General features: G+C 39.9%; 1 protein-coding gene across 1 annotated transcript in view; it reads right to left on the bottom strand.

Moving 5' to 3' along the window:
* The window catches only part of LOC118811546 (dehydrogenase/reductase SDR family member on chromosome X-like), a 62,403-nt gene that overhangs the window by 25,061 nt on the left and 19,665 nt on the right, over positions 1–17,677 (bottom strand). The gene's annotated exons all lie outside the window — the stretch shown is intronic.

Below are 17,677 nucleotides of genomic sequence, written 5' to 3'. Positions count from 1 at the left end.
AGTCAAATTAGGAAAGAATTTTGTGGGCTGCAGTCGGGTTTGAACAGAACTTTGTCAGCTACAGCCCAATTTGGACAGAATTGGGGCTAAAGCTGCATCCTGCCAAGAGATTTGAAACACATTACATTGCTTATGGGAGATTGGATGTTTTCTCCAGTGACTCTACACAGAGCTCAACATTTTAATCTTTGATTTTAAGTCCTCTGGGATAAATTAGTTTTATTCAAGTTTAGCTTCAAAGTTTACTCACACATAGAAAAAGACCGCCTACATCTCCGAAGCCCAAGTGGAGAGACATTCAGAACCTTATGCAACCTTTAAAATACACATAACACCTTTACTGGCCCATAGAATCACTCGCACCTGTCTACAAACTTCTCAGCCTCGTGCGCATTAGTAGGAGATACAGTTCCAGTTCTAGTCCTTTTAAGTCATTCGTCATGCTGAGTCACGTACTGACAAGCAGAGAATTAGCTTCTAAAACGAGATATGAACTGGAGAGGTCACCTCAACCACCTGCAGCACAACGACACTATCAACTCCATTAAAAGGATCATAACATCAAACAGTAGTAATGTGGCCAACAACAAATGAAAGCAAAATGAGCCCGCTAGCGTGATTCCACATGACACCAAAGTACAAATGTATCCCAAGAAGGTAAAAGGGATTAAATTTCTGTGACACTAAATCCATAAGAAGCTCCTCTGAAGGACAGACGCATGGGAATGCATCTCCAATGCAGCTGACCAAATCAAAATTACCCACGAAAACTCCTGTCTCAACTTCTACAGGATAATCCAGTCTGTCCAAAAATAGGTCACCAGGACTGAAGTGCACTTTGTAGTAAATTAACCAACATGAACATGAACTGTGTATGTGAACGTGAGAACGAAATAACAAAGATGGGCCAGTAAAGGGGTTATGTGTATTTTAAAGGGTGCATAAGGTTCTGAATGTCTCTCCACATGGGCATCGCTCTTCTTCTATGTGTGAGTAAACTCTGAAGCTAAACTTGAATAAAACTAATTTATCCCAGAGGACTTAAAATCAAAGATTAAAATGTTGAGCTCTGTGTAGAGTCACTGGAGAAAACATCTCCCATAAGCAATGTAATGCGTTTCAAATCTCTTGGCAGGATGCAGCTTTAGCCCCAATTCTGTCCAAATTGGGCTGTAGCTGACAAAGTTCTGTTCAAACCCGACTGTAGCTGACAAAGTTCTTTCCTAATTTGACTGAAGCTCAACAAAACTGTCTGAACCCGACTGTAGCTTGACGAAATTCTGTCCACATTTAACTGCAGCCCAAACACAATTCTGTCCAAAGTTAACTGCAGTCCGACACAATTCTGTCCAAATTTAACTGCAGTCCGACACAATTCTGTCCAAATTTAACTGTAGTCAACTGTGTATATATATATACACATATACATATGTTTAATTACTAATGATTATAATTTTTCTTGTATTTATTCATTTTTTATTCTAATAATAATGATAATTATTACTCTCCCTGTCAAGTATTTATTTATTTATTTATTTATTTTGATGCATTCCCTATGGTATATGATGTCAGTATTCTATCTTGTCAACCTTTTAACTGCTGTAAATATGTGTATTTGCAAAGTCTATAAATATATCATAAATAAAAAAAATCAATGTGATTTACTAAAGGTTTTGAAATGTGTTTTTAGCTGCACTAAATAGTCAAACGATGAATTGAATAAAATTAAACTGGATATCTGGAGTCAAATAAGTTGATGGTACGCAGAGTAACAGCCCATGGAGGGACAGAAAAGGTCCATAACAATTAAGAATGGAGCAATGATTCGGTTAAAAAAAGAAACAAAAACTAAAACTAGTCAATTTTCATTCATTTCATTGAGTTTATTCACTGTGACGTAGGTCACTTTCTGGCGAAATGGACCTCACTGAAATTTTAATCCTATAGGGCCCTGAAAACAATGACAGCCAGATCATCAATAAACAAGATTTCAATTATTAACAGCCACAATTAAGTTTAAATTTCTAAACAAATGTAAGACACTTATTCAATCAATGCCTTTGAATAACACCACTGTCTCTCTGGATAAACTTGACAGAACATGTTGTTGTGAAGAAAAACCAGGGAGGAAAATGAAAGCATGGGAGATGCTGTGAGAAACCCTATCAGGAAATTTGAACCTGACCCCACACAAAGTTTGAAACATGATCTGATACGATACAGTGGGGTCGCGAAACAATACATGATACGGCAAAAACAAGCAGTGCTTGAATAACACAATGAATTGTGTTAATATGTTTCCACCACGTTCCACTTTGGGCGTACTGGTTTTTGTTTTAAAATAAAAACACATTGTTTTGTTCTGTTTTTTTGATACTAACAGATATTTGAGAAATGACGTCCGAATCCAACCAAACCCTCCCCGAATAATCAGGTTCCAACAAATATTTTAAGCTCTAATGCATGTGGATCATCCAGCAGGCTGCACTCTCCAGCCCCCACCTGCACTGACCTCAGGACAGTCCATCTGCAAATGACAGCCAGGCTTAAATGGCCTCCCCTCCTGCACACACAAACACACCACATAATACAGACACTCCAGCACGAGACGCTAACAGACAAAACCTCCAGTACTGTAATACACTTAACTGAGTGAGCTACCTGAGGCAGAGCAGTAAGTGCTGGGAAGGTAGCAATAATAAGGCTACGTTCTGGCCCCCTCCCCACCCCTCAAAGCCTCGGGGAAGGAGCTAACCTCATTTACACTCTATCACAGCCAACCTGGAAAGAAGCCCAGCTGGGACTCAAGTGGCTGCTCTGAACAGGTACAGCGCTGCTAAGCACAAGAACCAGCTATATGGCTGGTAGGCACTGTTTGATAGGTGGTAATAGTAGATAATCACTAGATTGAAGGTGGTAGACGGAGAAGACCAGGCTTAAAGTGCATGAGACTATACAGCTTCCGTCTCTACATTCTTCGGCTTTTATCAGAATGTTATTAGCATTGTATATCCCAGGGGTCGCAACCCAAATGTTAAGAAGAGCCATTTTGTCCTTTCAACAAAAATCTAACCACCTTGGGAGCCGTAACACTTTGTCCATTTTACTATCTTGGCTGTAAATATGTCTCAGTATGTGCTGATGTTCTAGTATAGGCTAAAAAATGCAATCTAAACAAAAACTCAGACTTACTTTGCTCTGCTTTAAGCTTTAGCTCAGCTATAGCTGCTTTTCTCGCATCTCCAGCAGGAAACTTTTTCAAAAGTAGAACAGTTTCTTGTAAAATGTCTCTCAATGTTCGACTTTTTCTGAAGATGAAGTCAGTTTCTCATTCTCCGGCTTCTTGTTCGGATTTTCCCTTTCCACCTTAAATGGTGCCTGAGCCGCCAGAATGTAACTGCTGTACCATTTAAGGTGGAACGGGAAAATTTGAACGAAAAGCTGGTGAATGAGAAGCGACTTCAGCTTCACGACTTTTTAGTGTTTGTCAGTTTCTCGCTGCAGATTAAACGTATCAGGAAACCAGCTGGAGTGATTTATAAATGCAAATAAGTCCGTCTCTAAATTCTCAATGTTCATCTTAAATCTCTCTCTTTGCCGTTTCGTTAGCTACTAGCTAGGCGAGACTGTTGTCTGTGTAACTATGGTGACCAGCAGTCTGCGCTGATCTTCAGGGTTAAAGGGTGAATTAGCAGTTCTACATTAACTCCAGAGTTTAAGACCATTTATTGTTAAACTGTGTTGAACGATCAGCAGAGCTTTATTTTACTGTAAAGGAGGATTATTTTATTTTTACCTACTAATCTAATTCAGCTGTGGAGCCACAACAGGGCAGTAGATGAGCTGCATGTGTCTCCGGCCACATGTTGCCGACCCCTGGTCTATACTTTGCACTATACAATGACCAGGACTTGGTTCTGAAGAGTCAATAAAACCACTGTCCTAGTCTTTTTCCCAGCTAGACAGTTTGTTTAGATAAGTATGGCCCTGTGTATTTTACATAATGGCCAGAGAATTGCTGTAGAAAACCAGGTGCTAATTAGTCACCCAGCTAGCCATCAGTAGGTGTTGACCATTTTTACAAATAGCAACATAAGATGGGGTCCTGCTAACACCAATAATGAGCTTAAGGTCTAAAAAGGTGTAGTATACAAGGGCAACTCAAGGACAAATGGCTATTATAAGTAGGGGCATTTAAGATGTTGATATTTTATCACTTTTCATGACAAATTATGTCACAACATACTTTTTAAAGAGTATTGTGGAAATCGTCAGATCTTAAAGAACACTGACTAAATGTTTCATTACAAAGTGAGCAAAATTAGGCCTGTTTTATTGTAGTTGTGGATCTATTATTATTATTGTTATTATTGTTGTATTTTTAAATATAGCTCTACAGGTTTTATTTTGTCTGCTCCAACTTATAAAATCTAAGAAACACTAAATATCACGATGCGTTTCGTGTATCATGAAAATGTCTTCAAGTATTGTGGTTTAATACTTTTGCCATGTCGCCCACTCCTATTATTAGGGGACGAGCCCACGATCAATCTGCGATATTGGGTTCACGATTCGGTATCCTCAGGATATTTTGAACAAAACATGAATGAAGTAAACTGTTATGACTATAATCTTATTGCTGCACAGCTTCCTAACTTCACTAGATCTGGGTGGCAGGTAGCCTTGCCTGGAGCCATCTTGCCGGTTTTTCTTTTCTCTCACAACGCCGCCGCTCTGCAGTTTCAGTCTCCATTTCCCAAACGCTTTAGCCGAGCGCGCTAACGTTACTCCTCCTAATAAACAGACACACGTTCAGCTCCGTCTCCTCATTATTCACCACCATCACTGTAATATTTCATCATCAACATTAACACACGAAGGTGATCAGAGGGGCGGTGGAGATCGAGTCTGCAGCGTCTGAGATCTTTAAAACGCAGAGTTAGAAAAGAAAATCATCTCACAGTGAAAGCAGCGTTTTACAGTAGAAATAAATGGAGCTCATTATGCTGGTAGTGAACTATGCTGCTGACACAGCTGCCTAAAAACCATAGAAACGGACCTTAAACAGAAGTGAGGACCCTGTTGGGGTTCATCCTAAAGTTAGGACAGGATTTAGGAGGTTTAGTCTAGTTAGGATGTTTGTGTGATGCTGTTTTCTTATCTGGAGTTCATGATCAGATTATGAACTTAAGAACTGTTATTCTGTAATAGATACTGTCTGAAATTCAGTCATCATGGAAACTAAACAGATCTGATTTCAGTAATACGATCCCAGGTCTTATATGAAGGGATATAACTTCGCTGAGACGACAACCAAGTGGACAGACTTTCCTAAAAGGACTTTGTACATACCCACGTGGTTCTCACCTCACTGTTGAATGTTATTGACATTGATTGAGTCTCATAAAGGATCCCAAATGAGATCTACTAAGATCTACTACACCCAACATAAAGTGCCTTTGCATATTCTGTGAATCAAACAATGCTAATGTGGCTAACAGTGAACGAAACCACATGTTGCTAATTAGCAGGAGGTTGTTGAGTGTGTCCAGTTTTCCAGCCGTGGCCTCGCTGGGCTTTGGGTGTTCCTCTGCTAAGCTCGTTTTGTCCATTGCCAAAAACAATAAGGGTGCTAGATAGCAATCTTAGATTCTGTCTATTCTGTTGTGGGGCTGCAGAATAACCTATAAGTGCTTGAGTACAAGAAATTTCTCCAGAAGAAAAGGCTAGACTGAAAGTAATGTCAGTGAAAAGAGAAAATCCATTAGAGGTTCATCTCGACTGACAGAAGGTTCCTCTATTAGATTAGCAAAGGATCCTATAGGAAACAAAAATAAGATGATGGGCCTGTATGGCTGAAGTTCGCAGAGACAGAAATGATGTGTTCACAGACACCATTAATTTCATTTTCTGCTAGATCACCCCGACTGACATGATGTTCTCAGACAGGGCTGAAGGCGAAGCCACTCATGCCGGGTCTCTGTGGACTCTGAAAGAAGTGAGACGAGAGCAGGACAAACGAGACAGCGAGGCCGCCATTTAGCGCCGCAGCTCTCCAGCCCAAGGGTGGAAACTCAGAGAGAAGGGAACACTCAGAGATGAGATCATGAATAGACAGCTTATGTTAGTTCTGGGAGGTACTGATAAAATTTAGCACCACAGTATTTTCTAAATATTTCATGACATCCCAGTATTAGAAAAAAATTAGATTAGCATTAACCCAATGAATCCATGCAAATGAACCCATGCTTCTTATGTGCTGCTACTCTACGCTAAAGCTGACAACGATTGGACTGTTCTGCTTTCTTAAGGAACTAAAACGTAGGCCACATATGGAGTCATAAGGCCGGTTTCCCAGACATGTCTAGTCTTGGACTAAATTGAGAATCATTGGAAATTCTTTATAGTCGAGGCTTAGGCCCAGTCCCATTTCTTATTTTTACCCCTACCCCTTGTTTTTGAGTGTCACCTTGCCCCTCAGAACTGAACTACATGAGGTAGTGGTTGAAATCCTTCCTCTGAAATGGGACCCTCAAATAAAAAGAGCATCGCTTCTTTAACAGCTACCAGCGCTGCTCTGTAGGCGACCCTGCCAGTCTGCAGTGACAGCAGAGGAGGGTAAAGTTCAGCTCCTCACTGCTGGGCTTTAGTTACATTTAGGGCATCATATGACTTCAAAGAGGGGGGCAATTATTTATTATCACCCCCCCCCTAATTCTTCATTGATATGAAGCTGAAATCAGATATTCGCCAGCTTTTTGTTCAAATTTTCCCGTTCCACCTTAAATGGTGCAGCAGTTACATTCTGGCATTTCAGGCCCATTTTAGGTGGAACGGGAAAGTTAGCTAGCTACCGAGACGTCAGCATACTAGCGATTTTTTATGCTTGTTATAAAGAAAAGGACCATAATACATTGAAATGACATTAAACTAAGATAATACAGTGGTTATCATAATTTTTAACAGAGAAAATTCTCACATTTGTGGGTTTCCTTGGTCTCTTGTGCTCCATCTCAACAAGAATCGGGACACCCTACCCCTAGACGCAAACACGCAAAACAGAGGGTGTAGGGCTAAGTGGTAGGGGTGAGGGGTTAAATGGGACTGGGCCTTAACACTTAATCTGGGTGTGGGAAAGTGAGCCCTTACAGTTTAAGTGGTTCAATATGCAAAAGTCCAGGGTCAGTCCAGGGTCCAGGGCTACGCACTTCTGCACACTTAAAGAATCACTGTTTATTAGCTGAATTGAATATATTGGGGGTGGGGGGGGGCACAACATAAAATATGGCCTGTGCAAAAGTTGTTTTATATTTTATATTTTATGTTTTTTCGAAGATATTAATCTCAGAAAATATATAGAAATTGCGCAACAAACATTGCAGAAAATGTTAATTATTCTCTGCACTTTATTCTCTGTAGAGGACATTTTACCTTATTTTCACTTTGAAAATCAACAATTTGTTGAATGTTCAAAGCTTTGTGTGAAACTGTAGTTGCACTCGCTGGCCACTTTATTAGAAATACTTACCTTGTACTTCTACACTCTGTCCACTCACCCTTACAGCTTATCCAGCCACCTTATAGCTCCACTATGGAGGTGAACAGGCACAGTCTGTAGCCCCTCTGTTGCACAATTTATCAGCCTCCCTCTCCCCCATTCATCATTGGTCAGTTTCTGACCACAGGACTGCTGTAGTCCAGATATTATTTGGGTTGTGGTCCATTCTCAGCACAGCAGTGACACAGACATGGTAATGTAATGTGGTGAAGGTCCGAGTGTATCAGAGACAGCGGTGCTGATGGGGTTTACACTCGTCAGTGTCACTGCCAGGTTGAGAGTGGACCGTCCACCCAAAAATATCCAGACCAGAGCAGCTCTGCGGTCAACTGACCACTGATGAATAAATGATAAACTGCGATAAATTATGTACTAACAGAGAATAAAAACGAGGACCTGCCAGTAGAACAAGAGATACACAACTCTATTCATGACTGACAACCTACTGACCAATCAACCACCAGCTTCAGTGTGGAGGGCGCCTGTGGTGGCCAATCAAATTTCTGAGGGGGCCGATCCAAATACAGATTATCTAATTTGGCTCCAACAAACTAAAAAAACCATCCCCAGTGTTTCAAACCCACAATCGGCTCTTTGAACTCCGACATCAGGAAGCTGATCAATAATGAATTACAAGCTAGTCAATAATCATTACAATTAAAAAGCAGTTTTACTCAAACAGCCAATTACGACATCTCCAGGGAACATAATGCGTGAGACAGATTCATTCATGCAGATGCTCTGGTTTCCTCTGCCTCAGCAAATCTCTCCTCTGCTCAGAGTCACTTCATTTCCTGCCGTCATTGCTTAAAACACAATTCAGCAAGATGTTCACAGGCATTTAAATATACAAGACAAAGCAATCTGTAGCTTATGAAGTCCCTTTAACTCTCCTGATTAAAAAAGTCACCAGGTTAACTTGACATTCTGAGTGCAGTGGACTTGTAATGTCAAGTTAACAGAAGAATAATTAGTATTTTTTCAAGTTTAAAAGTTGTATAATTTTTTAGTGTAGGTGGGTGGTCAGCATCCTCCTGCTGTTCTGCATATGAGGAAGAGATGTTGTTTTGTTTGAAAATCTAACGGTGAAGTCCTAAAATGTACACCATACTGCTGCCATTTAAACATGCTGCAGTTTACTTTATGACGCTTTTTAAATTCCTAATTTCAGTAGCAACTTCAGTAGCCCATTTCTGGCGCGCACGCCAAGACGGTGGTTTATTTTATCTTCATCTCCTCATCAATTACTTTCAAAGCTTCTACAATTTTTATCTATCAAAAATGTGTTTCGTCATAAATGCAGAAAGATTCTGAAGGATGTGACGTCCCATTCTAGAGTGTTTACATGTAAAAAACAGCTCGGCTAGGCTAGTAAAAGTCATGGCAAAAGAGCTTGTATAGCGGGGCTTTCAACACTACCGTGTTTCTTATCACTGTGTAAAAGATGCAAGAGGCTTCAAATGAGCGCATGATTTCATGTGCATTTCAGACCAGGAAGCGCTTTATTATTGTTCTATTTAACTGTTAACAATACAACATAAATGATACAGCATACCCGACATGCAACTACATGTGTACGTGTATATATATATATATATATATATATATAGGAAGCTGATCAATAAACATTTAAGACCCAATCTAAATCATGGTCATATCTAATGTCTATCTAATGTCTAATCTGCTGTTCTTAAGTCGAGTCAAGTCAAGGTTTATATATCAGTTATTTATATAAACCTTGTTATTTATAACAGGTGTTGTCACAAAGCAGCTTTACAGTAAAATCCAGGTCCAAGTCCCCATAAGCGTCGCCAATAGCAACAGTGGCAAGGAAAAAGCTCCCTAACAGGAAGAGGAAGAAACCTCGAGAAGCACCAGACTTAAAAGGGGAAACCCATCCTCCTCTGGTCGACACCGGATAGCAAAACAGTAACAAAAGAGCAAAATGAACAGAGAGAAAATTTTAACGTTAGTATAAAATATTAAAATACAGAAAAGGGGGAAACAGGTGAATCAATGTCTATAATTAAATAGTTTGAGTCTGTGCAGCGGCAGCATCATCATCAGGAGGGTCAGGTAATGCAGGTGAGGTTTGCACATCGTTGTTCTGAGAAAAAACACACTTTTGAGATATATATATTATAATATATATTATATATATATATATCAACATTCATATATATATATATATATATATATATGAATGTTGATATATATCAAAATTATGTTATTTACGGTTGGTGCTGTCGTCCCGCTGCTCTCACGCACTCACTCAGGTTTGTTGACGGTGGAGCGGAGGGGCGCCGTCATCTCAGGGAGCCTCATGAGGCTGTAATAGCTCGACCTGCCAGAGTCTCTGCTGCTCTCTGTTAACCCTGTAAACTGTGATCAGTCACTTTTTACAGAACTAACTGTTGTGTGTTTCTTTGCTGAGCAGAACAGCTGCCCATCCTGTGGGTCTGATGCTGCCTTGATCGGGTGCCCACTGCTCGCCAGCCTTCTGGACCAGTTTACCCACCATGGAGCTTCCTGCTGTACAGCGCTGTGCAAACCTCACCTGTATGAACTGACCCTCCTGATGATGCTGCCACTGCGTTTTAATATTTTATACTAATGTTAAAACCTTGTTCTCTGTTCATTTTGCTCTTTTGTTGCTGTTTTGCCATCCGTTGTTGACCAGAGGAGGATGGGTTCCCCTTTTGAGTCTTGCTTCATGTCAAGGTTTCTTCTTCCTGTTAGGGAGGGTTTTTTTGCCACTGTTGCCATTGGCGATGCTTATGGGGATGTGGACCTGGATTTTTCTGTAAAGCTGCTTTATAAATAAACCTTGACTTGACTTGAGAAGAATGGATTAGACGTTAGATAGACATTAGATACGGCCACGTTTTTGATTCGGTCTTAAAGGGTTAACTAAAACTACTGCTGTGTAAAATTAACATATAAATTATAAACAGAAATTTTATAAATATATTGGATATTGGAACTATTAGCCCCTTAAAACCGGTCATTTAACACCTGGGTCTACACTGAAATCATTTATCTGAGGAGCAGACCGTCCTTGCAGTCAGCAGAAACAAGAGGGTCGTCTTTGTGGTCTGCTTTGACTAGCATAACTGAACTTAGCTTCATTTTCATACTGGTTAACCTGCTCAAAGCTCCACACTGACTGGAATTTCCACATTAGATGGAAGAGTTGAGTGGCTTCCTGTTGAGTGCTGATGTTGCTGCAGCTCCTGGAACTGTTCTGGATTCTGACCCCAATTTCACAAGGTAGATCTGAAATTTAAAGGAACTATTTTTTTTGGCTGAAAGTCTTGAATAACACTTCGACCCGCTCTGTTTGCCTCTGTGCTCCTGGGTATGTCGAGCTGATGGAGCAGAACCGCGTCACTCACTGTTTGAAGTGATTTTCTTATCAGCGCCGGACTGAGGTGATGTAATTTGCATGAAGGTAACTGCAACAACGATGAAATCCCTGGATGCTATCTCAGTGCTGTCAGTGTTAGTTAGAAACTATCTAATTAACGTGTTACACCTTAAGCTTTCTCTGAAAACATGGTGAATGATGAAATGGCATTAAGAACAGGGGGAAATATGTCGGATTTAAAAACAGTATCAATATATACGGAGGACCAAGTATCGCTATTTATTGTCGACGCATAATCATGAATACTTTACCATGCGTTAGGCCTACTGTTGGACTGAAAGATGAACAAAATCCATTTCTGTCCTAATCAGAATAATTTATTAAGTACACTATATGGACACCCCTCCTAATTGTTCAGGTCAGGTGTTTCAGCCATACCCATTGCTAACAGGTTACCTCCATAGACAAACACTGGCAGTAGAATGGGACGTACTGAAGAGCTCAGTGACTTAAAATGTGCCGCTGTCATAGGATGCCTTTGCCACAAGTCAGTTTGTGAAATTTCTTCCCTGCTAGATCTGCCCTCGACAACAGTAAGTGCTATTATTGTGAAATGGAAGTGTCTATGAGCGACAACTGAAGTGGTAGAGCACACAAACTCACAGAGAGCTGCCTCTGTTGTATTCCTCACTTCAAGCTCCAAACTGCCTCTGGCAGCAACCTCAACACAAGACCTGTGCGACATGAGCTTCATGGCCAAGCAGCAAATGTTAATGCATACAACAACATTTTATGCTTCCAGTTTTGTGGGAACAGTTTGGGGAAGAGCCTTTCCTGTTCCAGCATGACTGTGCATAAAGTGAGCGCCATAAAGACATGGTTCAACCAGTTTGGTGTGGAGGAACTCCAGTGGCCCTCACAGAGCCCTGACCTCAACCCCACCCAACACCTTTGGGATGAACTGGAACGTTGATTGTGAGCCAGACCCTCTCGTCCAACATCAGTGTCTGACCTCACAAATGCTCTTTGGGCCACAATTTTCCACAGACACACTCCGAAATCTTGTTGTAAGCTTCCCTGAAGAGTGGAGGCTGTTAGAGCCACAGGGGGGCAACTCCATATAAATGCCCATGGTTTTGGAACAGGATGTCCAACAAGCCCACAGAGGAGCTGAACCACTGACTGTACGTTATATATGATATACTGACTCATGCAGCCACTGTTGCTCTCACTGGACGTTGGTGATGGAACTTGGAAACTGTTCACTCTTTGGAAATCACATGACTTTCATGTTTAGGTTCATGTGAACTGAATTATTGTAAGTAATAAACACATTCTGATTAAGCTATTTTGTCGACTCACATAGATATAACAAAGTGCACTCCTTTTAAAAAGGACACAATCATTATTTAGGGTCAAATAGAAATGAGCATTCAAAACAAATGCGATGAATCATGAACAACAAACATTACTTGCTTAATTGTGATTAATTATTTAAATCATTTGACAACCATAAAAATATACTTAGCATATCATTAATCTTTAAATATTGTAAAAGAATCATATCATGGCTCAAGTATCGTGGTGATTTCGTATCGTGAGGCCTGTCACGACTCCCCACTTCTACTATTCATTTATAGAAAGGCTCACCTTACACTACGCTACAGCTCCTACAACTGCTGCTCAAGAACTACTACTACTGTTTTAATGTACAGTAATTTTTCTTCAGAAATGCCTCTTTCAAGCCATTTTGAAATCATGATGGATGAAGGACTTGTTCGAGCAGGTTTCACAAGTTTCATAGGAGCCAGGTAACTTTGGTCTTGTCACGTAACAGAAGAAAGACCTTCTACAGTGGAATCTGGAACATAACTAGATAAGAACATACAAAAATGGTTCCAGAAAAGCAGTTTTTGCATGTGGTGCATTCTTAAAAATAAAGGGTTCCTTAGGGTAAAGCCACAGAAGAGCCATTTTTGGTTCTCTACACTACCTTTTAATCATGGCTTCCTTAAGGATACTTTTGAGAAGAGCTGTGTGAGTGTGAAGAACCTTTTTAAAGTTTAAAGAACCTTCACACAATGTAAAGGTTCTGTACTAATTAAAGATTTTTCCTTGAACCTCCAAGAACCTTTTTTAATTACATACCAGAGGGTTTGTAGTCTTCTAGCTATGGAAATATACAGTTCACTCTTAAAAAAGATGGCACTTCAAGGGTTCTTTAGTAAAGAAAATGGTTCTATATAGAACCATGAACATTCAAAGAACCCTCTGCATGATTAAATGTTCCCTGCATCATGAAAGTGTTCTTCAGATAGACGGAGAATGTGCTGTAGATGGTTCTATATGGAACTTATATAGCACCCAAAAAAGTTCTTCTGTTGTTACGGTGTCAAGCTTGTAGCAACAGAAGAACCCTTTTTGTGGTTGTTCTGTTTTGAGTTTGAAAGTGTTCTTCAGATTGATGGGCAACATGCTGTAAATGGTTCTATATAGAACCTTTTTGAAAATGGTTCTATATAGCACCCAAAAGGGTTCCTCTATTGTTATGGTATCAAGCTTGTAATAGTAGAAGAACCATTTTTTGGGTGTTATATAGAACCCTTTTCATATAGGTTCTATATAGAACCATCTATAGCACATCCATGCACATTCTCCATTAATCCAAAGAACGCTTTCATGATGGAAAGTATGCAGAAACTAAGAACCATCTTTTTTAATTGTGTAGTTTTAAGCTTTTACTGTGGGTTTCACATAATACATCAAACGAGAGACACTTCATATTCATTTCATGTTTTTCCATGAACCCCTTCCACACTTCATCAATACATGCAGCAAAAGTCATCACAGGAGGGAAAACATTACAGTCATTTACGAATGAGAATGTCGAGTACTCGATTATTTTATGTCCTCATTAAGATATTTATCTACTTTTTACACAAAAGACATTGATTTGGTGGAATGGATTCCACTTTGAGAGGAGGAAGCTTGATAAGGTCTACATTAAAAGTAGCTACTGATGCTAAAATTAAAATTAAAAAAAGGTAAAAGGCTGTCCGTGAAGAAGAGATTATTTATTTCTATAAATGAAATAAAACCTAGTGGTGTTACCCTAAGTCTTGGGTTTACTACATGACTTTTAAAGTCGCAACAGATTATAAAAAAGACTGGGCCACTCACACTGTCAGACTGGCTTTTGGGCGACAGATATTGGGGATCACACACTAAACGATTAGGGATCAAACACTACTCAACTTTTAAGTTACTGAACCGAACAGAACTCACTGAACTCTCGCAAACTCACGCTAACTCTCGTGCTCTCCCGTTACTAGGAGATGCAAATAAACAAACGTGGAGTGGCTGCTGCTGTAAAGAAGCAGGTAATCATGTTTAAACGGATCATGAATTAAAAAATGTGATCAGTTGGTATTTTTTAGAGTTTTAAATGTACATAAACTCGATTTTGCCTTAAACTCAGCTCATTAAAAAGCTTTGCTCCACATGTGAGAGACTTTTCACCATTTGTCTTTGTTTACTTGCTGTATTTTCTTCTTTCGTGCTCTCTGTTTTCATTGGCTGTTGCAGGAATCTGTTCAGATTGAGTCGTTGACCAGTTTACACTAGTTTATGCTCAGAGTCGGGTCAAAAAAAATCAAACATGTTTGATAAACTCCGACTGGTCTGAAACGTGATTGGGAGGATACAAATCTGAGTCTGCGCCCCTCAAACACGACTCGACTCTCTCTCCAACTCTCGACTCTGACTGACCCGAAAATCTGCAGACTAGAGCCGACCAGCTCAGACTCAGCCAGACTGTGTGGATGATAATGTAATGAAATCGGTAACACCTGTATGAAATCTATAGCTTAGAACAAGAAATAGCAAAAACTAACCCTAAATCAACATGACGTCTTGTATTGCACTGTATTTTATCACACTTGACTGGATTCTATAAACATTAAATCCAGAAGTGACTGCGATAATTGACCAACCAATCCATCAAACTGACTGCCTCACTACTGTACGCTCATTTTAAACTGAACAGGGAGCTTTTTCTGGCGTCCGGCTCCGGCTTCTAAGACAAAGCTCTGCTTCCGTGACCACGCTAACTAGCCCTGTTCAGCCGGAAAGACTGACTGAGTCATGCTGTCCAGCTCAGGCCGGCCAGCTGCAGTATACGAGGCCTGCTGCTCAATTTAGCTGGCAGTATTGAGGAAATGCTTGTCGTGGCATGCGGCGGACACATCCTGCTCCTCCAACAGCACACACATATACTCTCCTTCAAACCTCTTTCATCTCGGCTGAAACTCGACATCATAAATGATTTAGCCTCAGGGGGGTTTGTTGTTTATGTATTCAACGCTGGCTCGTGGAGACAACCTGCCAAAGAGCGGAGAGCAGCCCTCAAGACTGGCTGTGCAGAAAATGACATGCTCTCCTTCAAACCTCATCTTCAGCCGCACACTGCAAACATGCCAAGACCACCACGCACAAATATGTGGACGAATTTCAGGCTTCTGACTCCAATAGTACGTCATTCAGCGTCATAAAGCACATTAGCAAGTCTATTAGAGATTACTTAACAACTCCACACGGTTTGAGGCAAGGATGTGATGATTTAAGGCCAGCATAATGCAGCTGTGCAAGACTGTATGAAACGCAGCCATACCGCAGTGACGATAAACCTAAGTTCATTCTACTTGTACACAATGTATGAAATACTACTTTAAACGTTGATTAGCCTGCTAAATGACACAAGGTGAAAAAGGCTAAGCTAGTTAGCTGAGGAAACCAGCATTTTTTGTTTATCTAAAAGACAATATGCCTGAAAAAAAGACTAGGCTAGTAACATTAACTGAGGTAATATGCCATTAGCATTTTTCTGTTTATCTAAAAGACAGACTGTGAAAAAAGACTGGACTAGTAACATTAGCTGAGGTAATATACCATTAGCATTAGTCTGTTTATCTAGAAAACGGACTGCCTGAGGAAAAAAGACTACGCTAGTAACATTAGCTGAGGTAATATGCCATTAGCATTTTTCTCTTTATCTAAAAGACTGCCTGAGGAAAAGACTAGGCTAGTAACATTAGCTGAGGTAATATTCCATTAGCATTTTTCTGTTTATCTAAAAGACTGCCTGAGGAAAAGACTAGGCTAGTAACATTAGCTGAGGTAATATGCCATTAGCATTTTTCTCTTTATCTAAAAGACTGCCTGAGGAAAAGATTACGCTAGTAACATTAGCTGAGGTAATATGCCATTAGCATTTTTCTCTTTATTTAAAAGACAGACTGTGAAAAAAGACTAGGCTAGTAACATTAGCTGAGGTAATATGCCATTAGCATTTTTCTCTTTATTTAAAAGACAGACTGTGAAAAAAGACTAGGCTAGTAACATTAGCTGAGGTAATATATCTTTAGCACTTACGTATTGTATTGTATTGTATTGCACTGCTCTGTGTTTAACTCTGTTCCTTTTTCTCTAGGTGTCAATAATGACTTTCTGATTCTAGCAGTATCTGAGCTCAGGACTGGCTTTCTCTCTAACCTACTGGTAACTAGCAAAGATACTTTCTCTGGATAGACAAAGCACTTTTTGTAAGTCGCTCTGGATAAGAGTGTCTGCCAAATGCTGTAAATGTAAATGTAAATGTAGCATTTGACTGTTTATCTAGAAAAGGAACTGCCTGTGAAAAAAGGTAATACACCATTAACATTTTTCTCTTTATCTAAAAGACAGACTGTGAAAAAAGACTAGGCTAGAAACGTTAGCTGAGGTAATATATATCATTAGCATTTGTTTGTTTATCTAAAAGACCCTTTTAGATAAGACCCTTCCATGCCAGGAAAAAACAGTATGGCTGGTCACCACCCTGATAGCAAGAGGACAGTGGACCACTGCTGGCCCACTGATGGCAAAGTTGGCGGTCCACTGGCGTTTTTGCTCAGCGTTTTCCAGGCAGCCCACCAGTGGTTAGACAGAGTCATAGACAAAATTCCACTTTCATCACTCATTTTCCATTTACAGTCCAGTTTACGTATTTTTCCTTCCTTCCTTTCTTCAGTTATATTTTATAAATTAGTTTAGTAAATAATTTTAGTCTAGCACAGCATCAGCAACAACATTTTCTATAAAATCATTTTATATCGGGCCTGGTTATTATTTTTTTTCTCTCAGTTGTTTGTAATGTTTTTCTAAGTTTATTTTCTAAAATAAAAGTCTCTGTGCATTTAAAATCTGTTTGAGAAGATAAAAACTAGTTAGAGCTCGTTTGCAGGACAGTAACCTGGGTGGACAGTAACCAGCACCAGATCAGCATGAACCAGTATAAACCAGCTTAGCAATGCATGCAGGTCTGTGCTGTTTTTTCAGCAGGGTTAGCATTTGTCTGTTTACCTAGAAGACGGACTGCCTGTAAAAAAAAATTGGCTACTGATGTTAGCTGAGGTAACAGAACATTAGCATTAGTCTGTTTATCTAAAAGACACTGTCTGTGAAAAAAGACTAGGTTAGTAATATTAGCCAAATTTACAGCATTTAGCAGACGCTCTTATCCAGAGCGACTTAGAAAAAGTGCTTTGTTGTCACTCAAAGAAAGTATCTTTGCTAGTTATAAACAGGTTAGGCTTGTAGCTGAGGTAATATACCATTAGCATTTGTTTGTTTCTCTAAAAGACGGACTGCCTGAGAAAAAGCTAGTAACGTTAGCTGAGGAACAGATCACTAGCAGAACACTAACACTTGTCTGT

Source organism: Colossoma macropomum, unplaced genomic scaffold (genome assembly GCF_904425465.1).
Source record: "Colossoma macropomum unplaced genomic scaffold, Colossoma_macropomum, whole genome shotgun sequence".
In the NCBI taxonomy this organism is placed as follows: domain Eukaryota; kingdom Metazoa; phylum Chordata; class Actinopteri; order Characiformes; family Serrasalmidae; genus Colossoma; species Colossoma macropomum.
Note: the sequence above shows the minus strand (reverse complement) of the source record. Positions and strands in the feature narration are given on the sequence as shown.